The sequence below is a fragment of the Micromys minutus genome (genome assembly GCF_963924665.1).
Source record: "Micromys minutus genome assembly, chromosome: 21".
Taxonomy (NCBI): domain Eukaryota; kingdom Metazoa; phylum Chordata; class Mammalia; order Rodentia; family Muridae; genus Micromys; species Micromys minutus.
Genome location: NC_137956.1, coordinates 41,994,202 through 42,021,719, shown reverse-complemented (window position 1 = coordinate 42,021,719; position 27,518 = coordinate 41,994,202). Strand labels below are relative to the sequence as shown.

The following is a 27,518-nucleotide window of genomic DNA, read 5'->3' as shown; positions in this document are numbered from 1 at the left end:
TTCCCTACCTCCATCTCCCCTCATCTCCCCCTCCTAGTTCCCCCTCCTTTCCTCCTTCCCCTGAATATCTCTCTTCTTCCTACCCTTTCTTTGTCTTAAATTACATTTACTCATCATTCATTCATCCATCCATTCATTCATCAATTAATTTATTTGTGCCACGATGTACTTTTGGAGGTCAGAGGACACTTTTCAGGAGTCTGTCCTTCCCCTGTGGGGGTGGGGGTCCTGGGGATAGAACTCAGGTCATCAGGCACCAAGCACCTTTACCCACTGAGTCATCTGTTCCTTGTCCCCCTCTCTCTTTGTTGTTGTTATTTTTACTTTCTTCTTCCTCCATTTCCATTTTCCCTTCTTTATTATGTATAAGTAAGTTGTACCAAGCACTAAAACATTATATATAAAATGATCCTTTGGGCACTTGGCCCATGAAATATAAATGAAGCCACAATAGCTGTTATTTTTATGGGAGGTGTAAATGCTTTTTGTGTTGGAGGTGAATTAGATATGAATAGCTATGGGGGTTGTGGTTACCACTCTCTTAAACACCAGCTTTGTGGTTCCCTTTGCCGCAGATCTACAGCATCACTTCCCCTCAAGTAGGAAAAATGGACCCAAGTTTCTTCTCCTTACATTAGTGAGTCTGGCGAAGAATAGAAGCGAGCTAGTTAGTTTAATTTCAGGATTTTCATAGCGGCGAATGAACGTTTATCTATGAAGCAGGGCATGCTTTAAGGTGGCTGCCTCTAAGACAAGGTCGTTTTTGGAGCCAGTCAGTAGCCTTGGCTCTAGGTGTGTGGCTGTGAGCTAGCTCTGTGCTGACTTTCGGGACTATGCAGATGTTGGTCACAGTGTTCGTGCTGAGAAAATACCCAGCCAATCATCTGCAGCTGGGAAGAGCAATTAGCAGCTCCGTGAATTAGGGTCTTGTTTACGATGCTGCCCAAGATAATCATCTGTTTGTTTTAACTGAGACGCTCTGTCTTCATCAGCAGCATCAGTCCTCATATGTTAATGATAAGGCCTTTGATTCTCACAACAGTGTTTGGATTTCATGGCAGAAACCCCAGCATAGCTTTCATTTTTCTCCTGATGACTCTGGAAATCAACACACAGTGTGCCTGTGTATCTTCCATTGCTTCTCCTTCATTCCAAACAGAAAGGGAAATGCCTGAGATCTGCAGCGTACACTCTTAGTGGACACATCCATTTTAAGTAATATCTTACTTTATTTGGAATTGCAGTACACACACACACACACACACACACACACACACACACGGGTATGAGAACCTCATGAGTCGTACATAGCCTTAGCACAGGTAATATACTCCAACTCATCCTGTAGTAAGGCTCACGCTCTATCCATCTGTGGTTTCCATTTATTTTATTTAAACTCATCCCACTGGGAATGCAGCTGAGTTGGTTAGAGGGCCTCTTGGAAGCTCTGGGATCTATCCCCAGCATCCTGTAACCATGGCATGACAATCCCAAGACTTGGGAGGTAGAGGTAGGAGGATCTGATATTCAAGGTCAGCCTCAGCCTCAGATTTTAGGCCATTGAGGGGTATGTAAAACCCTCTTTAAAAAGAAAAAGTGATAAAAAGAATACAAAGGCTAAATTAAGAAACAATCTTTATGACTAGTTAACAGGCCAGAGCAAACAGAAACACAGTGATATGCACGGGAACTTACTCAGAGGCCCCTCTTTTCTCTGTGAGTTTGTACAACAGAGCTCATCTGGGCTGAAAGTGAGAATTGATTATTTTCTCACTGAGTACATACTGGTCTTTGAAGATGAGAATCATTCATAGTCACAGTATTTATTGATGAGACTTATAATTTCTTTGGGGTAAACTTGGGTACAAGCCCGGAGCTGACTTATGTCCACTCCACTCATGCCAGCAAAGGATTTCTTGTGTGAGTTAGTCCACAGATACCTGACAGAGAATTTCTGGTTCAGGTTCAATTCGGCAAGCATGGCACACAAGCTCAGATCAAGTTTTCTTTAAAATCCATCTTAGACTATGATAGTAAAAAAATTAAATACAAATAGCCAATATGTAAACAAATGCCAAGCCTTCATTTTTATAAGCATTAATTTTCTATTCGAGTCCAGACCCTTTCTCGGGCCTCGGTATGGTCACTGACCTTGACAAGCCTATGGCCTGCCTGACTTAGGGACCCTGCCCTTCTCTGAGGTGAAGTGGAGATGTATAGCCTGATAGGAGCATTAGTGTGGACCCAGGGGGGCGACGGAAGATTGTTAGAGGTGTCTCCTGACTCACTCTGTGGGTTAGCACAGGTTCGGAGCAGGCCATCTGTCACAGTGACATAGATTGGTGAGAGATGGAGAAACAGGAGGCTGGAGATAAACAGGATGCAGTTCTACCTGGTGAAAAGGCTCAGTGTCTTCCCTTATAGCCCAGTACCCTCCAGGGGCAGCTCAGTCAGAACACAGGGTCACAGAGATGGCTGTGTATAGATTCACTCACTCACGTAAGGTCTTGTAATAAAACAGGATTGCTTCATGACAGGTGTGCCTTGCTCCATCTGCTGGCACTGAAGAGCATGAGACTCATTGCGAATGACAAAGCAGAGTCCTGCCAGGACAAGCCTCCCTCTGCTTCACTCTCCTGGACATAGGCTCTGGACCGTCCTCCCTAAACACAACCTTTTCAGAGAAGTTTGCAGAGAAGACTGTGAGGCCTCGCTCCCAAGTGAATCCCAAAGATTCTGTGAAATCTTTGGAACTGAAATGGTGGGTTCTCATTCTCTCCGAGGGTCCCAAGAGACTAGTGGATTCACACCTTGTCAAAGGAGCACGGTGACGTGGGTAACAGGTGGCAGGTCACCAGAGGACTTCCAGCTCTTGGCTTCACCTTGATGGTGGCATAGTCTCTTGGGAAGTCAGCCACGTGGGCTCTGACTACGTCTCTCCCACAGACCCGAAGTCTGTGCCCCAGATGATCTTTTTCTCTTCAGCTCTCTCAGATTTTGAGTGTAGCCCACACTCTCCCCTCAGGATGGCTGCGCCATCTCAGAAGAAAGGGCCAGGGCAGGAGACACATGCTTGGACGCAGGTGTCAGAGGCAGAAGGGTGGCAGCTACAGACTCTTCAGTGTGTGACAATAAGCCATAGCATTCTCAGATCCCAGTTCCTGCTGAGATTCCAAAAGGGAATTTCTAACCCCTGACCAAGGATGCTAAGTAAGTTACTATTCATAATATTGGATATATGAAAGACCCTGTATTTATTTGTTACTTATCTATTTGAGTCATAGATTAGTCTGTTTCCCTTGAAAGTTAGGAACTATATGATAAGGATTTATTTAGAATTATTTTCTACAATACTTATTGAAAAACAAAATACTTAGCAAACTTGTATAATTATTTGGAGTGGATTGCAATTTTTTTAAAAAAAAGACTTATTTTACATGTGTAATTTTTTTTACATACATGTATGAATGTACCACGTGTGTGCCTAGTACATGGGGAGGCCAGAAGAGGACATGAGATTCCTTGGAACTGAAGTGTCAGTGTCATGAGCTACCATATGGGTGCTAACAATGAAACCCATTGATCATACCCACTGAGCCCAGTCATCTTTCCTGCTCCATAGTGCAAATCTCTTAAAGAAAGTGTGTCCCTTACAACTATACAACACCCACTAGGAGCTGATTTCGCAAGCCCTTTCCATTGGTGCACGCATTATTGGGGTCATCTACATATGCACTGATACCTGCACGGACTGCCTAGACAGTTAGAGCCAGGCTCTCCCCAATTCAACAGAAATACAAATACAAACCTCCTCAGCCTTGAGGACACCAAAGGCTGCCTTCAGCTTGACATTTTGCATGACTTCTTTGCCATGCTCAGGACGTCCTTCACGGAAATGTGCTGATGAGCAGGAGGAGCTGCGGAGCTGAGATCTCAGCTTTCTGAGGGGTAGCCAAAAAAGAGAAGGGGAGTAGTAAATGGGGAAACACAAAGAGCGGGAAGAGAAAGAGGATCCAGGTCCTCGGCCACAGTGCCAGGGAGTTCCGCTCAGCACCCGGGACATGGCAGAGTGGATGATGTTGGAGTTATCTAGGCCATTTCTCTTGGGGAATTCTGGGGTGATTCGTGCATACTTTTAATGGAATACTTGAACTTGGAAACATCTTAATCTCTAGTGATCCATTACAAATTTTAAAAATTGGCAATACTCACCTTTGCACTCTGATGCCCTGCTTCTTCCTTCTGATAGTAACACATCCCTTAAAAGGGAGTCACAGTTTTCGTACTTTTGGACTTATCCGTTGGAAAAAGTACTTGGCCTCTTAGTGTTTGGCTGGGGCAGTTTCAAATAGAAAATTAAAGGTTGAGATAGAATAAATGAGATGATCTTGTAAGCCAATGAGCATTTAGAGAAACAGTTCTCTGTGTGTAGGTCGCAACTCCTTTGGCCTCCAAAAATATTTATGCCATGACTCAGAACAGTAGAAAAGTTACAGTTATGGAGTAGCAATGAAAATAATTCTATGGTTGGGAGTCACTACAACAGGCAGGAACTATATATTAAAGGGTCCCAGCCTTAGGAAGGTATTAGGAGTATTGATGGTTCATCTTAAATGCTAACTTGATTAAGAATCACCTAGGAGATTGAGACGCCATTTTGGGGTGTACCTGTAAGAACACTGATTAGAAAGGGTTAGAGGAGGAACAAAGGCTGTCCTGAATGTCACGAACTGGGAGGCTTGGAATCAGTTTTTTAAAAAGTAAAAAATGAGAAAACTAGCTGACTTCTGGTGCTCACTTCTCTCTGCTTCCTGGGCAGCATGTGAAGAACTGAGTAGGGTTGCCACACTCTCTCTGCTGTGAAGAACTGGGCTCACCTACTATGTGCTATAATATACCTTTCTTCTTGTGGTGTTAGGCTGCTTGTATTGGATCTTGTGGTCACAGTGATAAATTAACTAGCACACAGGCACTAACTCATACGTTGTCCTTGTGCCTTCCTGGTATGGATTGTACAGAATAATCATTGCTTGTGGTTCAGGACTGGAGGTGTGACTTTTTTGAGATACCTAAAAGGAGTGGGGCTTCAATTTGTAGTTAGTAAAGTAAATACCCTCTGAACATTAACATGAAGACAAAACAAAAATCAGATGACTTTGAACATGGAGGTAAGGACCCACACCATTGGAGGAAATCACTTTTTTTTTTCTTATTAGCTTGTTTAGAATTAAATATGTGGTTTCAAGGGAACCAATCAGCAGAAGTCATGAAGGTCAAACAGGAGCATCTGGTGTTCCCATTGGGTCCCTTAAAAATATTGGACCACTCCTGGGCTTTACAATTACTGACCAGTCTCAGGAAGAGTATGTTGGGCGAGCATAGGTAAGGTCTCTGGCGCAAGTTCTGAGACAGAATTCAGTGTGCAGTTATTTAGTAGGGGGCATTCTGGAGACAAACTCCATTTAGGAGCTGAAGAGAGAGCAGCCTGGGAATAAACAAAGGGTAAGCTGTAGATAGTTACTGTGAAAATGACCTCTTCCGGGCCCATAGCATGACACAAAGCTAAAATGGCCTCTAGACTGTAGATTCCTAGTCTCTCCTAGTCCCACCTAGATTCTCTAGTTTTCTCATCACTATGACAAAATGTCTGAGGAAAGCAACTTAAGGAAGGAAGGGTTCAGTGTGGTTCACCATTTGATGACCCATCCCAGCAGGGGTAGCACAGTGGGAGGGGCAGGAGGCAGCTGATGTCACTGTCTCCTTAGTCAGGAAACAGAGGCAGAGGTAGGCTCAGCATCACATGCTGCATTTTATTCAGGGCGAGACTCCATACCATGGGACAGAACCACTAACATTCAGGATGGGTCTTCCACACTCAGGGAATGCTTTGAAACACCCTCACAGACACACTTAGAGGTGTACATCCTAATGAATTCTAAATTCCTTGGGCTAGCAACAAAGGAAAAGGTGGTTTGAGTTGGGCTGACTCAGCATTTGAGAGGATCTTTCAACAGGTACTAGTCAGGGCTCTTGGGTGAGGGGGGATGGGGAGGGTTCAACAAAGTACCCGTTGTGCAGGCCTGAGGCTGGGCATTCCATCCTGATCCCCCAAAACCAAGAGGGAGGCAGTGGGGTGTGGGTATGCAGCACTGGGCAGGTGGAGAGAGATGCATCACTAGAATTCATTTGGCCAGCCAGCTTAGCTTGATTAGCGAGCTCAAGGCCAATTAGAGACATTGCCTCAAAAAACAAAGGGAACAGAACCTGAAGAGTGAACTCAAGGGTGACCTCTGGCCTCCACATATGGAGGCACACATGTACATGTACAAGCCTGTACCCACATACATATTCAAAAGACTATCTATCTATCTATCTATCTATCTATCTATCATCTATCTATCTATCATCTATCTATCTATCTATCTATCTATCAATCTATCTATCTATCTTTCACACACACAAGAAACACACAGGAGCACATGAGCACACATCTAGGGCCACTTGTCCCAGAGGGAGATGTATGTCTATGACCTGAACTCCACCAGAGAGGCTAGAAGCACACCAAAAACTGTGTGGATCTCGACCCAGTGTTAAATAGCACTTCCTCTGCATCATTAGCAGGGAGAAAAGCCTTGACTGGAGTCAAGCAAGTTTCCAGAGTTCCTGTCTGTGAGAGGTTTGTAAGCACCTCACATTCTCCATGGACAACCTCGATCACCAGCAGATCAACGTCTCCCACTTGGCCTGCAAGTGAGCAAGCCAGTGAGTGTGTCTAACTATGATTTATTCCCAAAGATGAAATTTTAGATATCTTCCCTTCTATTATGGAAAATGTCAACACATGCACAACACAGGGTCATGAGTTCTGAGCCTCCACATGCACACAAGAGTGTTGGAATTTTGCCCTTCTCCGTTCAAGACCTATCTTCAACAGCCACTTGTGTTGCTGAGTAAATGATCAGGAGGGGGTGTGTAGTGTCAGAGCAGGGAGAGGGTCACCGGTGCCTAAAATCAGGCCTGTCCCTTGGTTGTGTTGAGCTAAGTACGGGTAGAAGCATCAAAGCCATCGTTCTGTGACATGGGACTTCCACTGCACAGCCCTCAGGCAGAGTGAGCTGTCCACTTGTGTTCCCAAGGTTCAGATTCTACAGAAACTAATGGACCTGGCTCTGACTCTGACACTCAAGGCTGCCTCAGAGTCCTGTGGCCCTCAGGACACCATGCTCTGAGTCCTAGGCTGCATGAAGGTACAAGACGCCCAATGTGCTTGTTTCATTTTGTATGTGTTGTCTGTGCACGCAGTAGCACATGCACATATATGTGGTGTGTGAGTGAAGACCAAAGACAACCTTGTATGTCCTTCCTAGGAAACTGTCAGCCATTTTTTTTTTAACAGTGATACTCACTGACCAAGAACTTCCTGACTAGATGAAACTTACTGGTTATCAAGTACGAGGCATCCTCAAGTCTTTACCTACAGAGCAGCGGTATCACAAGCATGTGTTGCCATGACTACCTCTTTAATATGGATGCTAGGGAATGAATTTAGGTCCCTACCATTGAGAGGCACACATTTTACCACTGAGCTATTCTTTCTTTTGGTGTGTGTGTGTGTTTGTGTGTGTGTGTGTGTGTGTGTGTGTGTGTGTGTGTGTGTGTGTGGTGTGTTATGCCATCTAGTAGAGGGGCCTCTGTTTGGAAATCAATGAGCCTAAAAATGTCTTGAACAGCCCCTATGTTTCTGCCAGGTTTTCATCCCAGCACAAAACCAAAATGACAAATCTCTGCTTGGGAATGGAGTATGTTACAGAAAGTCTGCCGGGAATACTGAAAAATGTTTGGAATCTGACATGAGCCCTGCCACTTGAGCACAGGATTCTGGTTCCCCACAATTCAAATCCACAGATGTTTGCCACAAGTGTTGAAGCTGACCTCTCATACCCAGCACTGTCCTCACTGGGAAGGACTCAGGCCTGCCTCTGAGGGAACCAGCAGCTGCTGTGCCTATGAAAAGGGAACCGGCTGCTGCTGGTTAGTTGGCTCCGGAGCTGGTGGCATGGGGTGAGAGGTGGGGGCTGGGGGGCTAGAGCTTTTCCTCTTTAAGGTGGTAGCCAGCTGCTTCCTTGGTCATGTGCCCCAGTGAGTGCTTGGAGGAGGCAGGAGGCCAGGACTACAGCTGAGACAGCAGCCAGCTCCCTGCAGCTGCTACTGTGTTCTTCAAGCTGAAGCTTCTCCAGGCCTCTGTGTGGCCTGATCTGGCATTTGGGGAGGGAGGGCCAGCAGAGGCGTGTCACTTGAATACTCCAGGACTTAAGTGATTTAACCCAGCTGCTGTGTTCCCTGCCCTCTGCCCTCCTGTGTGTGTGTGTGTGTGTGTGTGTGTGTGTGTGTGTAGCCACATTGAAGTGACACTTCTCAAAATTCCTTGAGAAGTCTACATCAGTGAGAAACAGAGAGGCCGATGAGTGTCCATCTTAAAGGAGGGCTTTGTAAAGAGAAGGCTGAGTCTTCCAGTCTACCCCAGAATGCACGAGTTTTTAATACACACAGAGCTTAGCTTCTGTCTGTCCATCTCTGTACACACAAAAGCAGTCTGGAGGAAAGCTGAGCCTGGGGCGAGCCAAGCAGATGAGTAGAGACTGGAGCACAGTGTTTTGGAGGCTGCCTTTAGATGAGATCTGAACATCAAAGGCAGGTTGCCAGGCTTGTATGAGGATCACCTTTGGCCGATGGTCTCATCTCTATTGCTAACACCACTGGTGTCTGAGGCAGAGCCTGCTCTGTTCCTTGGGACTCAGCAGGTATTTCCGAGGCACAGGTATCATGTCCTCCCAGCTTCTGCTGCCAAGGGCCTATGTAACCTCAAATCTGTTTTGTTTTTGTTGTCTTTTTTTTTTTTTAATGTAATCATTGATAACAGAGCTCAAAGGACGTTCTAATAGGTAATAATAGGAAGAAATCTGATATAGAAAAAGATCTTAGACAAATGCCTAAATAAGAGTTTTTTTTTTTTTTTTTTTTTTTTTATCCTTCTAGAAAAAAAAGCAGTGGTTCCCAACCTTCCTACTGCTGTGACGACTTAGAACTGTGGTGACTTGCAACCATGAGGTTGCAACCATGAGGTTATTTTCGTTGCTACTTCATAATCATAGCCTGTGCTACTGTTGTGACATAAATATCAGGGTTGACAGTGGTCGGTCATTAGCTATACCTATAAAAATTCCTGATGGGGTCGCGACCCACAGATTGAGAACCATTGCTCTAGACGAAGCAAAATGGGAAAGGGGAGAAGTCCTTGGGCCAAGCCTGATAGAAAGAAGCTGGCTTGCGCATATCATATGAGGGATGAGGGAGGGAACTAGCCTTTTTGTATATTTAATATTTTAAGTCGTTTAACTGCCCTACATTGCATTAAGTTGCATTATGGCATTTTTAAACAAAACATGTTTTCGTTAATGCCCCCCCATTCCTTCTCTCCCAGACTCCACCTCCTTTGTACATTTCCATTCTTTCCTAGTCTCCGTTCTACTCTGTGTCACGTGTGTCCCATTACCCAACCCTCCACGTGTCCTCAACACCTCTCCCTCTTGAAGTCTCATGCTCTTACTCCCATGGTTCCCTCTGCCTCATTTGCATACATGCAGAGCAGCCTCCAGTGCTGCTGTGCTCAGGTTGCTGGAGCGATTCTTGGTCAAGAGGCTGGGATTCTCCTCATGTAAGATACAACCGATCAGCCAGTGACTCTGCCCTTAGAGATGCCATGTGTCAGCCCTGCACCTGGTGGGCTTTATCTTTGTAACATAGCTACAGGGACCTGGAGCAGCAATCCGGCATTCCAGTGGGTGCATTCCCATACATTGTTCACAAGAGAGGGCTTTACTGTTGTAAGAAGCTATGCATGAAGGTCTGGAGAACTTGCTCTGTCTTTTCTCTCTGTTAGGGTCTGTGTCCATTTCAATAAAGATATAGTAACCCTGTCAGGTCAAATTATGAGGACTTACATCAATATGTATATATTATATAATATATTATACATTAATATGCTAATTATATTATATACTATATAATGTATAGAATATACGTATTATACAATAATGTATAATATATACATATATGTGTATACATGTGTGTATGTATGTGTGTGTGTGTGTGGCATGTGCTCCTGTATACTGTGTGTCATGATGCATATAGGGGTCAGAGGACTTGCAGACTTTAGTCTTCTCCTTTTAGATCTTCAGATTTAGCTACAAGTTCTTTTACTTACTGAGCCATCTCTCTGCCCCTAAAGACCTTGCTTTTAAAATTAAAGAAACTAAAGTAAATGGCAAGGTCCAGGCAAAAATTCCTACCCACTTATGTCCACAGCTTCTCTGGACACAAACCTCAAGCTTAGGCACACATCCACATGTTTTCCCACTCAGCCACAGTTAGCACGGCTTCTGACATCATGCCATCAGGTTGATTTCCGAGATCTCTCATTTTGAGAGCAAAGGATCATCTTAAACATCTGAGATTCCAGCCTGTCTTTTGTTGAAGAAACAAGAGATGCATCTTCTGGTTGACTCTCCACACGTCCATAAGCACATGCAGCCGTCAGTGCTGCCGTCAAGGACGAGGTGTTTCCTCAGCCCAGGTCTGTGCAATCAATAGAGCTTCAGAGCCTCCTGGAGACGGTATTCTAGTCCTGTCTGTGACGTCTACTCCCACCAAAGTTACAGGTGTCACATGAGTCTCTATTCGCAGCATGAACTCTCCTAGAAACTTGGTTTCTTCCGAAATTCTTTCACCTGTGCCTTACAGAAGGAAGGAGGTTTACAGTCAAGCCTTTGGCTTATCCCAGACACATTAGCACCTATTCTTGGCTGAGTCTTCGGTGTACTTTGCATTGTTCTAACCTTGATATCTATCCTAAGCACAAAATATAGTTCATACTGATGTAAATGATTATTTAATAATAAGTATGACTATTCTTTTGGCGTTTTGTTAAATAACTCAGTTTGGATAGAAGGTGTTTTCCATTAGCCATTTTTTTTCCTTTAACAATTACTTAAAACATCATGTTCTACTGAGGAGATTTCTTCCCCGCCACATTTGATCTCATGCCTTTACATTTTCACTTTTAGCCTCCTTAATATTCCTTTGCGTCATGCTAGACTCCTTTTCCTTGTTTTGTGGGCTCTGTGTGTTTGTGTGCACACTGGTGTGTGTATAAGCACACTTGATATTGGGGTTACAAGTGTGTGCCACCGAACCTGGACTGTTTACATAGGTTTCTGGCTTTGCAAGCCAACCATTTTATCAACTAGGCCAACCCCTCAGCCCAGTCCTGTTTTCCTTAGTATTTAGCTTCGTTCCTATGTAAGTATCAAACTCAGAAAACATAGCTGGTTGTACTTACTGATGTGGTTTTGGTAGTGATAATGACTGTGGGTAAATATTGCTTTGGAAATAAGACGGCAATGGTTTCCCTCTCTGGTTAAACTTCACAATCCCATAGATACATGTTTCTGTTAACTTAGTAACTTATGAACTGAAGGCCAGGTACTCTATTATGTGTTTCAGGACAACAAAATTAAGGGTAATCTTTGCTTTAACAATGATTTTTCTAATTGGGTGTGGTGGCTCCTTATTCTGAAATTTTATCATAGCTGCGAGTTTCAGACCAGCCTGGCAACAGTAAATTACAGATTAGCCTGAGCTACAATGTGTCTCAAAACCAGCCCATCAGCCAATGGATCAATTTATGTGGGCTTGCCTAGGCCATTTGGAAATTCTTTCTGTACCAACAGCAACAACAATGGCAGCTGGAAGTCGGACTCCATCTATGGCTGTTCTCTGCTTTCAGTGCCCTGTGGAGAGGCAGGGGATGGGACTGAGGAGAGAGAGAGAGAGAGAGAGAGAGAGAGAGAGGCATGTGAAATGCCTTGTATCTAATTAAAGGAAAGCATGAAATTTAATTTCTAATAACATTTTAGAATAGCATTAACACATAACTCACAAATATGCACTTGGAGAGTTATCAGTGCCACACATCTCTCCAGAGCATGAATACACCCTAGCTTTAAAAACAAAAGCTATGCTAAACAGGCCTTAGTGGGATGGGCTTCCAACTTTGAGGTACCAGCACCTGGACCTGAGCCAGCTCTGGCAAGTTGAATATCACCTGCAATACTCCTTTCTCAAAGAAGCCTGAAGTCAAGCAAAGGAAACAAGAAATTCCTCTCCCAAGGGACTGGCCACACCCATCCCTGCAATGTCCTTCCCTTTCTTCATTGGAAACTGTCTTTTTGTTTTCGTCCTTTTGGAATGAGACATATTTTTAGGAAAGAAAAGAAAACTAAGAATCTAAGATCGTGTTCAAGGAAAGCTGAACATGTTACTTGCTTATAAATATTGTATCTGTCCCATCCTTTATTTATATCCTAGGTGTGAGAGCGTGTGGTTAAAAAGGAGCGCTATATTAAAACGCCCAAAGGCCACACAGACAGGGATAATGAACATAATTTTAACAGGTTACTAAATTCTTCTGCAGTATCATTTCAAGACAAGGCCAGCCGCATAGCGAGATTACCTTTCAAAATCTACCAGAGAGATTTAAAAAAAAAAAATCAGTTTTTTTTTTTAAAAAAAATCAGTTGTTTTTTTTAAAAAAAATCAGTTGTTTTAAGATGAAGATGATAAAAGAAAAAGCAGAATAAAGTCACTCCTGATTGCTATGTGCTGATATTAAAAAAAAAAAAAAGTCTGAGAAGCTCTCGAGATGGCTCAGGGGTTAAACGAAATTTCAGGATAAGCACGAGGACCAGAGGTCAAACTTTAGCACCCCTTTTTGTAAGCAAACCCAACATGGCTGCCAGCCGGCCGGTGTGCCTGAACTTCCAGAACTATTGCAGAGGGAAGGCAGCGATGGTGAGATTAGTTTGGCTTACTAACCACCAGGCTAGCACCAGGACATTGGGCGTTCTCTACTCTCTTTCAATATATACGCACAAGTGTGTGTGTGAGTATGCGTGTGTGTGTGTGTGTGTGTGTGTGTGTGTGTGTGTGTGCATGTGTATGTTCAGTAATACATGTGCGTGAACACACACACACACACAGACACATGTATGGAAATGTTGCATCATAATACCGTATAAGAGGAAGCATCCTAAATTTTCTAGCTGATTTCCCACATGTCATCAGAACACAAATTCAGAAGCAGAACATGTCTGTTATCTTGTCATGAAAACAGGGTTATACTTTGAGCTTTGCTAAGTAGGGGTATATTTAAAAATTGTCTAGTAAACACACCATCAGTGGGTTTGTGGATAGAGGTTATAGTAGGCACCGTGTACTTAAATGATACCGTTTGTCCTTAGTTTTATAAAGTAGCCTTGAGTTTGGGGCCTTGGGAACCCAGTGAATCCTCCAGTGGTGCCCGTAGCAGGTGTGTGCCTCTAGTGGCTTGTCCTTATTGCTCTGGAGCTGCTGGGGCTCTGATGTTCAGGGGAATCTTGGTGTGAGCTGATGTCCACATCAGCCGGCATGCCCAAATTCCACAGTGAGGAAAGTCAGAGCTCAGTGACCCATGAAACAGAAGCCTGGACATACTCTTCTCCAAGGTCAGTTTTAGATGACATGCAGTTTCAAAAACCTGAGGTCTGCCACACGTATGTTTGCAAATAGCCAGGATTCAGATTCCTCACAGAATCCAAATATTTTAAATTTGGAATCCAATAATGGCTTATGAGGCCAAATGTAGGCATCTATGTAAGGAAGCTTAAAATTCTTCAGCACTTTTAGATTCAAATTGCTTCCCTTGTCGTCATGGAGAATCCCATTATCTTCTTTGTTTCTCTCCCACGTCGATCTCTTCATTAGTAATAAGTGAATTATCTAAAGTGCCGGGCACATGCTTCTATAGCCCATATCTTAATAGCTCTGGGGAAATTGCTACGTCGCTCCTTATCTATAATTGTGAACAGTGTCCTTTCTGCTAGGTGGTAGTGATAAGGCCCACAAGCCTTTTTTTTGTCATAATTTTTAATCTTCATAAAAATTATATTTGGGGGCTGGCAAGCTGCTCTGTCAGTAAATTGCTTACTGTAGAAAGCCAAGTACCAAACTCCAGATGCCAGCATCCCTGTAAATGCCTAGTGTGATGTTGCATTCCCTTAACATCAGTGCTGGGAGCAGATCCCTAGTAGGGCTCCCTAACTAGACAGTCAATCTAATTGGTGAGCCACAGGTTCAATGAGAGACCCTGCCTCAAAAGGTAATGTATGGATGGGGGTACTGAGGAAAACACCCAATATTCACCCCTGGCTAAAGTGCATGCCAATACTTCACACTTACATGGGTGTGAGTGCATGCACGCACACACTCAACTAAGAAAAGACTAATAAAATTTAACAGTATTGAAAAAAATACCTCTAGGTTGTCTGGAACTCACAGAGATCGGTTGACCTTTGCCTCCCAGGTACTGGTATTAAAGAAGTGTCTGGCTTAATTAATTTTAAGTGACTATTGCTACAGAGTTCCATCACAAATTCAGCTTTTAAATGTTCTTTATTCTACTCCTGTCTTCATTCCACAAAGTTCTGCCAGCTGCCCTTCCTGCTCCCTTCCTTGAGTCCTTCACCTCTTTGATTTTAAAAGCGTTTTCCTCCTCATCACATTCCCTATGGTCAGATGTTGCCATTCTTGGTTATCATACACTAAGTCACAAAAAGGGAAACCCACAAAGTACAATGACTTCTCCATTTCCATCTATGCTTTAAAAAAAATCACCAAGGTTTTTACAAATAAGCCATAGTTCCAAAACTGAGCTGTTCACATCCTTCAAAATTGACAGATAATTCATTTCTGAGATATGCCTCTCTGTGTAATCCAGCTCTGGAACTTTCTGTTGCTGCAGCCTGACTATGAGGACTTTCGAACTTTAAAAATGGCACCATCTTCTGAGCCTGTTCTGTGGAGGAATGTCAGGTGTTCAACTCCTATTAGAGAGGCTGGGAAGTCCTGCCTTGCTGCAGGGATGCTGTGTCATGCTTCCTGAGTTTAAGAGCGAGATTCCACATAGGAGCTTTGATAGAATGAGGCAGGTACACAGTTCTTTCTGAAATCTCTGTTTTCACAAGGCTCATCAGCAGTTTACTTCTGTTGAAGTCTTTGAACACACACACACACACACACACACACACACACACACCATAACTATTGAATCCGTTCATGACACATGTGTGCAAGGATGTTAGTTCCTTCCAAGCCTTTAGAGTGTGCATTGTAAAACTGTGATTGCATGCCCTCAAACATTCAGCCTCATCATCAGAAAAAGAAACCCCGAAGGATCCCTGAACACGTCTTAACACTTCCATCAACAGTCCTGAAACTGTTTATCCATAACCTTGGAACCAAGATCTTAAATAAAAGGCCTGAACTTGAGACCCATGAGGCCCCTGGCTGGGTACTGTTGAAACTGGTTGACGTCACTCACCTATGACAGAAGTAAAACTAATTCTGACAAAAGAAAGAATGAACTTTTTCATAAGGTGATCACACTTGGAGAGCAGCTAACCAGTCCTTCCCCCAAATCAGAGATGCTTACAGGAGACTCACTAATTTATACAGATCAAAACTCAAAATGTATATATAGAAGTCGTTCAGCTGGGCTGTGGGCAGGAGTCCAGAAAAAGACACTTTGAAATTCTAGTTTTGTGCTTTCATTAAGGCAATTAATCAGTGTTTATTGTTATACACGCTGTTGGATGCTCGAACCAGTTCAGGTTGGTGTAGAGACCAAAGGTTGACATTGGCTATCCTCTTCAATCACTTCTCCATCTTTGTAGCTTTGAGGCAGGGTCTCTTACTAGACTTGAAACTAATAGATTTGGACAGGCTGCCTAGCCAGCAAGACCCCAGAGTCTGCATGTCTGTGCCCTATGCTCCTGACCAGGTGCTAGGGTTATAAACATGTTTCATCATGCCGGGCTTATATGTGGGTGCCAAGGTTCTGAACTGAGATCTTCCACTTCCCATGCTTGGCTCTGTGATTTTGGTAGAAGCCTACAGCATGTGGCAGTAAGGACTGGGAATTTGGGGGAGCAGTTTCTACTCTTAGAGGGATACTTCTTCTAGAGAACTGAAAATATCATGTTTTTAAAAGTTCCAGTTTCAGAGAAGCCTCATGCCACACAAGCTATAGCAAAGTACCATCTTTCATTGCCCAAGGCCAGGCTGACCTTGTGCTTTTGAGTGTTATCCTGACCCTTGCCAGTTCCTTCATCTAGAGTAGAATGAGAGCCAGCTTTCCTGTGTCTTCAGAAACAGGTCATGCTAGCAGACTTGAGACGCTTCCAGAGCTTGTAGAATCTGTCATTTCCTAAGGTCATTAACGTTGCATTATTTAAGATGTGGAGAATAGCCAAGAGCAAACTTCCATTTTCCCAGACTGCACCTTGGTCAGGGTAGAGACGCTGGGAGAAAATGGTGCACATATTTTCATATGCAACCACATTAGGTTTGAATGCCAACAACTCTTAAGGCAAGAACATGTGCTTAAGCAGAATTACATAAAGTCAGGCTTGGAGAATGGGGGCGGGGGGGGGGGACACGAAGCCATCACACTCAGCCTTGAGCCATGTGATTACAGTTCTGATACTGAGTGACAAGAAGCAAACCAACCTCTAAAATTAAACAACAAACCAAGCAGTCCTCGTGTGAGACCTTGTAAAAGGGTATCGGGGTTCTGTGGTTCTGTTATTATCCCCATAAATGCCTCATTGTTCATGTACTAACATAGTGCTGCACCTGAAGAAGGAAATTACCTTATTTTTTTTTTTCTGTCAGACCTTGGGTACATGGTGGTAATCCTGATTCTTCACTGAGGATTTAGTGAAGTACAGAGTTCTTGAAAATACTTTCTGTAAAGGGCTAATCTATTTATCCCCTCAGCCCAATATATCAGCTGCGGTCCCGCTCAGGGTGAGGCAACAGTTGGAGAAAATGCTGCTCTTTCCTGTCCAGGGAGCTTAGAGCCCAGTGCGCACACCTGTCACTGGAATGCTTTTTATTAGAATATTTATACTTAGAGCACAAGAAAAGCACAAGCAAAACCCTTAATGATTTAGAAAAAGACTTAGATTAGAGACACTCTTCTGCATATATGCATTCACAAAATGTGCCTGTGTCCCGCCAGAGTGTTGATAGGACAGTTACCATCTGAAGGCACAGGACCCTCCTGCCCAGCTGTCTTCTCAGGTAGGCAGAAAAGTCATATATAGCATCCGAACCGTTTTTGCCAGAACTCAGAATCTTGAACTGAACCTTTTTTTCCCCTTCAGTATATCCATGGCCATTCTGAGCAAGCTCCATTATGACTCTCCTGTAATTGCCATCTGAGTATGTCTATAGAGGTTTAACTGTGTTGGGAGAAATTTTCCAACAGAATGATGCTGTCCATTAAAACAAAGTTAAATGAACAAAAACCAGTCAATTGTCAACTGCACCCATGAATTTTCGATTTCAAGTTGCACCTTCTTACTGAATGTCTTACTGAGTGAGAGGTAATAATTATTGAATATGTTTTACTATGACTATGAATACTTGTTATTTCTAGAAAATATGTTGATCCCAGTACAGTAGCTTATACATTTTAATGACCATGAATATACTGTTATCAATGTGGAATTTTAGGCAATCGTGTATTGTGTGATGTAGAGAAAGGGGGGAAATTACACAGAGAGAAGAAAAGGGTTTACTATCGCCCATGTTCTTATTTGCCTCAGACCTGCAGGTTGATTTCTTATTTGTTCAGTGGTCCCTTCAAGTGTGCACCGTCTCTGCTATCCTATTCCAGGGTCATAGAATGCCCCACACAGTGAGTTCCTAAGAAATGCTTTTCAATTCTCTTTTAATTCTGTGTCCAACACTACAGAGATTTCCAGACCATGTAGCCACAGACCCAGAAGCATGCCATGACTTTACCCCTGAGTATCTTTTGCTGCTTATTGGTTAAACTCATGAAGTTGCTTCTCAGATGACTGAGAGTGACCAGAGGTCCTCACCCTCGGCTGTGGGAAGCCCACACATGGTCCAAGCTGCCTTTCGATCACTGACTATGCTGCCAGAAACTTGGAGTCTTGCTTTATTTACTCAGTGAACAAACACTTATTTGGGCCAGGTACTGTCCCTGGGAGTAGAGCTTGTGTAGAGGTAGAATAGGCGGGCACAAATCTGTGACTGTTGTCTTACACAACAATAGGATGAGAGTGATTTGATGTCTTGGTTCAGATCCTGAAATTTGCTACAGAGTGATCATGTTGGGGCCCCAGAGGGATCCACAGGGTAATAGATCATCAAGTCACTTGGATTAGCACTAAGGAGATAAGGCAAGCAACACAGGTTATTTTCTGCACAGAGGGTGACAAAAATAGATGGGGTTGATGTGAGGATAAATTAAGCAACTGTGAAACTCAGTCTCAATCGATCACGCTGTAAACACTTAATCAAAGGTAGTTGTCCTGCTGGTATAGATACTGAGTTGTTTGCAAACAATTTTCTAGCTGTCTGGGAAGGTGGCTCTGTAGTTGAAGTGTTTGCCATGTAAACATAGTCAAAAGTTCCAATGTTAATACCATGTAGATAGATCCCAGTCCCTTTGCAACTCCAGAAGGCGGAGATAGAGCAAGCTGCTCTGTCTAGCTCGTCTGGCTAGGCACATGGGTGAACTCTCACTTTGAATGAGAGGCACTTCCTGAGTGAATGGGGTGGAGCAGAGTCAAAGATGTCCATCTGGGTCCTGCACACACACATACACACATGCATGCATACACACGTGCATACATGCTGCATACATATAAGAAATAAAACTTTTTTGATTAACTTTCAAGATGCTAACACAAAATATAGTCCACAGCAGTCTTTGTGACTGGAAAGACCGTTTGTATGTATGGAAGTTTCAGGTGTTCTTTGTGGAATGGCACCTCTGTTGTCTCTGTTTTTCCTCCTCCTGCTCCACCATGAGAACTTATACAATGAGAGAGAGAGAGAGAGAGAGAGAGAGAGAGAGAGAGAGAGAACCTTTAGAAAGTAGTTCTCAATCGGTTGCAACCTCCTTGATGTTCACATAGCAGATATACTGCCTATCAAATATCTACATTAAGATTTATAATTAGCAAAGTGACTGAGATGAAGTAGCCTTGCAATAATATTATGGTTGGGAGGGGTGGTCACCACAACATGCTGTATTAAAGGGTTACAGCATTAAGGAGCTTGACAACCACTGTTTTAGGTCTACACAGCTTCTCACCACTGAAGGAAGATGCCTTTCCATTTTCAAGCTCCTGGGGGGAACTCCATTACCTTTACCATAGGGCTGGGAACTGTGATAGAAAGCAAAGATGTCTTTGCAGGTACTAATTCTGCAAATGAATGTTGAGGCAAAAACTGTTCATCTGTGAAATTCAATGCTAAGTATTGCTGTAGCCAAAACAAGACTTCGTGCTAATTGAGTTCTGTGTCTTCTAATCAGGATTAGGGTCATTTCAAAATCCCAGCAAATGACAATTCGCTGTGGTTTACTTGACTTTGCTCGTGTTGTAGAAGTCTCTCTTCCTTTCTTCTTGTTAATGCTGCAAATGCTAAGCTCCTTCTCTGGCACCATCACATGGACCAGACTTCATTGTTCTGATGTGACAGGTGCTTTTTGTACTTCTCGTAGGAATGCAGGAGAAAAGAGTTCATGTCAAATATGCTGATGGTTGTTAAAATTAATACTCCTTTTAAAATCTTTCCTCTTTGTAATGATGAATTTCATATTTTGAACCCTCTAAGCCAAGATGAAAGTCATAGGTTTTTATAATAAACCTTTGCTCCAAGACAAAGTGTCTCCAGTATAAGTAACAGAAAAAAGTTTTTGTCTTAGCCTCTTTCTAAAGGGATTTATTTTAATTAATATCTGTATCTGAACTTAGATCTATGAACTAAGCTGGATTGTCATTTCTGGTCACTATCATTTCTTCCAGTTCTAAGTTGATGCTTAGGACAGTGGTTCTCAACCGGGGGGTTCACAACCCCTTTGAAAACCATCTATCACCAAAAATATTTACATTATGACTCATAACAGTAGCAAAATTACAGTCATGAAGTAGATACAAAAGTAATTTTATGGTTGGGAGTCACCACAACATGAGGAACCGTATTAAAGGGTCAAAGCATTAGGGAGATTAAAACCCATCAATTGAAACACTGAGACTGAAACCCCAAGACATATGTAAGATCCAACCTGAAGACATAACTGTTTAAAAAACATGTCTCAGAACAGTTATGAGATAGCATTACAGGTATTTTTAGGAATTTTTTTTTATGTTCACATAGAAGAATAGGGTGCCACAAAACCCTGAGGTCCTAGCATTGTGCTTTAAGATTATGTTGGTACTCATTTCTAGATGTGGCCTGCCAATATGGATTCTGATTAATGTCTACTTTTAAAAAGTGAACATGTCTTCCTGAAAACACTTAGCCTACTTTATCTGGATATCAGATAGGCATATGATTTCCTGCATAATGGAGCTCAAGAGATGGCTTATTGCATAAGAGTATTTGTTATGTAAACAGGATGACGTGCACTCAAAGTTCCGGCACCCACTTAAAAAGCTGCATGTGGTCCAGGTTCACCCCTGTAATACCACTGGTGTGGGAGGCAGAGCAATATTGCTGGGGCTTACTGGTTGTTAACCTAGCTCCAAGTTCAGAGGGAGACCCTGTCTCAAAAGAACATGATTAGAGAGAGAAAGAACTGGATTCCAGGCATTCTATTCTGGCTTCCACACATACATAGACATGTGCATCTACTTATTGTACATGGGAATACCATATGTATACACTACAGACATGCACAGAAAGAGAAAGAGAGACAGAGAGACAGAGGCAGAAAGGGGGAAGATGTTGTGAGCTCTGGATGTGGAAGAGGCGAAGTAGACAGATGGTTTACATGTAGACATTAGGGTATTTTGATACATGGGGCATATGGGTTCCAGGGCTGTCAGAGAAAGACTGAGCAGCATCTTTGACCCAACCATGCTTGTGAGCTTGGGAACAAAGTAATGAAAGAGACTGTTATTATCAGGAGCTGAGCTGCAGTGTCCGAGAGATGTTGAGTAGCTCACTTACAAGGCAGAGCATAATGACCCAGTGAGCACACCTGATTGTCATGTCCCGTGAATGAATTGTTTCTATTGCATTGCTGTGGCAGCCATCAGTATAGGAATGAGAGTGATTGACAAGACTCCTGACGTTTCAGGCAAAAATGGTTGACATTGGCTCAGCTCTGTTACAGTGTGGTGGAGGGTCCTGTCTAGGCCTCCGGATTTGATGTCTGTTAGATGTCCTTTGCAGTGGCTTTGTTACTCTCTGAATTATGTAATGTTTTAAAGTTTACACTATCTTGGAAGTCAGTGGACCAAATGTGTCTATGGATATGCAGAGCTGATACCCCTCCTTGAACAATGCTAGAAATATGGGGTGATGGGGGTGAGATGGCTCAGCTTGTATGGTGGTTGCTGCCACATTTGATGACCTCAGTTTGATTCCCAGAACCAACATGGTCGAAGGGGAGGGCCGAGTCTCTAAGGACAATCGTTGGAAGGAATGAAGGAACAAATTGGCATAACCAGTACGGAAGTTGAGGACATTTGGGGAAACTTTTGGACTAGACAATGTCTGTCAGTCAAACCGAATTCAGGCTTGGTGATGTCAGCAGCCAGTTCCTTTCAATAAATTGGGTCTAATAACCCCCTTTAACTGATATTAAAACAAAATAAAATAAAAATAAAATAAAACACTAGGTCTCAGAGATGTAAGGAAGTGGTCAGTCCCACCCAGATCTAACTGCCATTTCTGACAGCCAAAGGTTTGCCCTGTTTGGGAGAGAAGGAAATTGCAGAGCTGTCCTTTATTTCAGAAGTAGTGCCGGTTCCCCAGGGTGGGCAAGAGTACACTCTAACTTGCTCTTTATTGTTGGGATTAAAAAACTAGGCAAACCCAAACTGGAGAGGAAAGGGTTTGTTTCGGCCTACAGGTTAGAGTATGTCTCATCCAGGATTACTACTGCTCAAACAAAACACCATGACCAAAAAGCAGATTGGGGAAGAGAGGGTTTAGGTAGCTTACAAATCTACATTGCTGCTCAGCACCAAAGGAAGTCAGGACAGGAGCTCAACAGGGCAGGAACCTAGATCCAGGAACTGATTGCAGAGGCCATGGAGGGCTGATGCTTACTGGCTTGCCTTATCATATGGCTTGCATCCTTAATAGAACCCAGAACTACCAGCTCAGGGGTGGTACCACCCACATGGGTTGGGCCCTTCCCCATGGATCACTAAATGAGAAAATGCCCCGCAGTTGGATCTAATGGAGGCATTTCCTCAACTGAGGCTCTTTCCTCTCTCGTGACTCTAGCTTGTGTCAAGTTGACACACAAAACCAGCCAGTGCAGAGTCCATCATCAGTAAAAGTTAGGGAAGGTGCTCAAGGCAGGCACCTGGAAGGAGGAGGAGCAGAAGCAGAGCCATGGAGTAACTTTGCTTGCTGACTTTTCTCTGTGGCAAACGGGCTTGTTCCATTTGCTTTCTTATGTAATTCAGGACAACCTGCCTGGGTGGTATTGCCTATAGTGGGCTTGGTCAAATAAAAGAAAAAATGTCCCTCAGGCTTGCCTACAGGACCATCTGATGAAGACAATTTCACAGTTGGTGTCCCCCTTTTTCCAGATGACTCTAGCTTATGTCAAATTGATAAAGACAACAACAGCAAACTGACCAGCATAGCACACACAATCCATGTTCAGATACTGATGCTGGTAGAGTCTGTGATTCTCGTATATCCCTAGACAGTCTCTCTCATCAGCATCCACATTGCACTGAAAAATCACAAAGCCTTACCATGATCTGATGGCTAAGGTGATGGGGCTGATATAATTTACAAGTCAGAGCAGGTCACATCACAGAACTGTTTTGTACGTGTTTGTCACTGAGATACCCGAGGAAACTTTGAAAGGCAGCATGCCAGCTTTCTCTCTTGTGCTCGAATATTCTGCCTTTGATCTTTTGGGATGTATAGTAACTTGCTTATTGTTTACCCATTCAGAAAAGAACAAAATAAAATTTCCAAAGCAAGTTGCAGTATTTGACCTGAATGCCATGTCTCATAGATTATCTTTGAACGTACTGGAAGCTTGGAAAGGCCTGTTTTATGTGAAAGGTAAACTTGCAATACTTGACTTTTCTCCCCTGGATGTTTTCCCTGACAAAAGCGCTCCCCTGCTCTATAGACATCCATTTGTCCCCAGTGATTTGCCATCCACTTCTTTACTTGAGAGGCACACAGCCACCCATTAACATAGACTTATACATAGAATGTTATGTGGGAAAAAAAAAACTTAATTAAAAACTAGATTTGTGTAAAAAATAAATTCTTGCCAAAAGGGTATTTGTAGAATATTTCAGTTTCCTTGAATTTGTGAACAGTTAATCTCTTAGATATAGAGGTGCCTCCTGAGTTTACTTTCCAAAGTGTTTTATTGACAGTTTTTCTCATTTGCTTGTAAACAATTGTCTTGAAATGTTTGTGTGTTTTACCTCACCCCCCAAAAATTATCTAAAGGGTCACGTTCCTTGTCTAGTGCTTCTTACACGTATATTAAACTTGAAATCTTTCTTTGGGACGCTAAATTTATGGAACAACTCTCCACCTTTTGCTCACCACAAGAAGATTCCAGACTTGCGGAAGCTACTAATGTATGCAGACCTTGTGCCTGCCCTTCTTACCCTCAGTTTTTTCAAGCGTTTTCATTCCAAAATATAGCCTCCTTTAGACTTAATCTTTGATGCTAAAAATCCTTTAGGAACTTCAGCCAATTGAGCCTTAGGTGACTGTATCATATTTTAGCATGTCTGGGTTTCTACCTGATACAGGAAACCAAGACATCACTATTGTCCCTTCAAAATGCAAGGCATCTTCATTTGCAGGCCAGAGGCCTACTGCCAAAGGAAACCCATGGGAGAAACCATTCAGTTGTCCCGATGAGTGACATCTGACTGTGTTGTCTCACTCATGGGAGAAACCATTCAGTTGTCCCGATGAGTGACATCTGACTGTGTTGTCTTACTCATGGGAGAAACCATTCAGTTGCCCCAATGAGTGACATCTGACTGTGTTGTCTCACCATAATACATTTGCACAAATTTAGCATCGGTGTGTTCACTCCTCACATACTGTGAAGAAGTGACTAATGAAGTGAGCATCTCCACTTGCAGACAGAATCCAATTTTAATCTCCCGTTTAAACAGACCCTGAAGAGGAAGAGCCGACTGGAATCTGGAGCAAATGCTACATGACTCCACAGTGATTAGGGTAAGTAACAGGTAGACTCGTACAACAGGACTCGCGCAAGCTCTTAGTGGGAACCAAAGACAGAAGGCACATAGGCTTTGAGTTAAATTACTCTCTTCTCTGCCTTTCTCTCCTCCTTACAATCCTAATTGCTATCACTTTTTATTTTAAAGCAAGGTCAAGACATAGAAAGCCACATTAAGATCATGTGAAATGGTATCCTTCCAAACTCACGATTGAAATCATATTTATGAGGCTCTGAGATGGCTCACCAATCCTGGTAACCTGAGTTCAGTCCCTGGGTCACACACAGTGGAAGGAAAGAGCACCAAGCTGCCCTCCGATTGCCACCCCAGTGTTGTGGCACATGCATATCCATATACACAAGGCAGATAAAGTTATTGAATGTAAAATAATAATCATGTCCATAAAAGAACCCCAGCAACTGGTCTATTGCGTGTTATATAGACTACATGTATTATATAATAAAAGTTTCTCCCTTTCTGTCCTTTTATTACATAAATTAAAATTTGATGGCCAAATTTATTAACACAATTTTGCCAAGAAAAATATACTCATTAAATATAATTTGGTTCTTGATAGAAAATGAGAGAACTTGGACCCGATCTGCATGAAATGGCAGTGCAGGAGTGGGGTTGGTTTGGCGAACAGAAAGCTGGAGTAGGGCTGGTTCCTGGCATTGCTTCCTCAGCAAAGAGAACAATTTTAATCAGTTACAAAAATATTTGCAATCCATATGCTCCTCTCTGCTCACTCCCATATGCCCACATTCTCTTTTATCTTGGGAAAGATGATGACTTCATGATTCAGCCGTGTAAGAATAATACCTCGCTGACTTTAGAGTTTTAGTTCTATTTCAAAACATGTCCTGGTAATTACGCACACACACAGATCCAGGCTGTTAGCACTTGGGTAGTTACGTGAATATGAGTTTGTTCTGTCTTCTGTCAGTTCATATATATATATATATATATATATATATATATATATATATATATATATGTATCTGTATATGTATACGTATATGTCTATGTATTACATCCTCCTACTGGAGCCAGGCTATGTATCTGAGGGTTTGATTTGAAACTCCATTGCCATTTGTCTTCTGGATTAAATGCCCCTGTGCAACTGTAAGGGCAAAAAAATAGACAAAAGGCTTGTAAAAATTCACAATAACTCCATTCACCTTGGGAAAAAGAAAACAGCACAAAAAGCCACTTGGTAACTTTCTCTACCCAGGGAATTTATTCTAGCCATTCGGGCTACATTGATCCTTTCTTAACTTTTTAAAAAAATTAATTAAGATTGGACATCTACCATGGTAGCCGAGGTACAAGAAGCCAGCATAGAGAGAGAAAAATGACTGTCCATTCATGATGATCCATTTTGTCTGAGACGTGTGCGTGCCTATCCCAACAGCTCTGCGGCTTCTAGGAAAAAAGGTGTACGCTTTAAGACCGGGTTGTCCGTCAGCATGAAAGATGAATAAATCAGAAATTATTGATGGGATTCGCGGTTGTATTTTTCAACAGTTGTTTTCCACTACACAACAAATGGCTTTGTAACCCAATATGCTATTAACAGAGCCACTGCCAAAACTGAGAGGAATCAGCCGTGCCTATCTAGTCTAGGAGGGAGGGGACGGCAAGGACAAAGGGATTCAGCCCTTGGAGCAATAGTCACATGTGGCTAGTGTTTTCCAGGTCATAGGACCCGAGAGGTGTGTCTGCTGCTGTCAGTGGCTGTGTCCCCCACCCCCGGGAGGCTGAGAGTTTGGGTTTGCTTTTGGCAAGCGCTACCAGGATCCCGACTCTGTCTGCATCCAAGCTGTCTGTGTGGCTGCTCCTGTAGGAGTTTCGAGAAAAGAAAGTGTACATTAGCGTGTGGATTGTTTGCAAGGGGTTTGGAGTGTGCCAATCTGTTGCTTGCTGCGACAGCCATTCTTTGCTGTCACATGGGATGCTCAGCTGGCAGGGAAGGAGGGAGGGGTGTGGAGAGGTTGTTCACTGTGAAGCTGGGATTTTAGGGATGCTCTGCAAACTGTGAAGTGAAAGGAGCTCTTTCGACTGTGGCCCTGTGAAAGTTTTCTTCTGTCTTCTCCCTCTTTCAAACTTTACAGACAAGACCTCCTTAAATCCAAACCTGTACATATACTGCATGAAGGTATCTTTCACGAAAGGCTCATGGATGTAGATTTAAAGCATATCTCATCCAGCTATAGTTTGGACCAAGGCTTTGATTTTAGAAATAAAAAGAGGCAAACCTTTGGCATGTAGGTGACTTTGATTCTTACTGAAGCAAACACACAAGCTTGTGTGTGTGTGTGTGTGTGTTTAATACAAAGTGCGAGATTTCACTAAAAAAGGTTAAAATTGAAGTGAGTAATCTTCGGTGCATAATTCAGTTGTTAATTTTAGCTCCTTGCGTGGGTGCCTCTCTGACTTGAACAGCCGGCTGTAGCCTTCATTGGAGAAGAAGCCGGCAGCTTGGGACAGGTGGAGCTGGAGCAAGCTGGGAGCGAGATTTGCTGGAAGCTGGTCATTAGTGTTAGAAACCCAGTCTTACTTACTGTGTGCTTCTCCGGAAGGCCAGGACTGTTGTCACGATGATTTACTGTTCTTCTTTTTTCAGGTTGTCGACCATGTGTCAAGCTGTGTAAGGGAAGTGTCTGGAGATGGACATTCTGGACTGCTAATGGGGACATGGGACGGCAGTTACCTCTGATCACTTGTGTGGATTCTCCCGGAACAGAACGACAGAAACAGCCAGCCATTCGTCCAGATTTACAGCTGGAATCCTGTGCTGAAGGTAAAGGCATGGGGGCGGGGGTGCATCTCACATCTCATCTGTATCTTAAGGACACTCTCACAACCATACCTGTCTGCAGAGACCAACCCTCAAAGTCTGGACCTGTCTGTCTGGGCTATTGGAGCTGTTTAATTATTGTTTGTGTTTTTTGTTTGTTTCTTTGTTTTGTTTTAACTGAAGCCTTGTGAAGACTGAGTTAGGGCAGCCTAAGTTCTTTGTCCCCTCACCCTACCCCCTGCTGAGAGGAAGCAAACTGGGAGAATTAAACTTGTTTGCTTGCAGAGTGGGGCCAGAGGGAGAAGACATTTGCCCTAAGGCAG

At 43.1% G+C, this 27,518-nt stretch overlaps 1 protein-coding gene across 13 annotated transcripts in view; it reads left to right on the top strand.

Annotated features, from left to right (window-relative positions):
• The window catches only part of ARPP21 (cAMP regulated phosphoprotein 21), a 160,199-nt gene that overhangs the window by 18,121 nt on the left and 114,560 nt on the right, over positions 1–27,518 (top strand). For 9 of the 13 annotated variants that reach the window (XM_080934817.1, XM_080934816.1, XM_080934815.1 and 6 more), the window contains exon 2: positions 27,022–27,198. The gene's annotated coding sequence lies outside the window, so the exon portion shown is untranslated. Of the gene's footprint in view, positions 1–23,124; positions 23,239–24,326; positions 24,391–26,887; positions 26,937–27,021; positions 27,199–27,518 lie in introns of those variants that run through there. The other 4 variants (XM_080934808.1, XM_080934807.1, XM_080934809.1 and 1 more) reach the window with 4 other exon arrangements.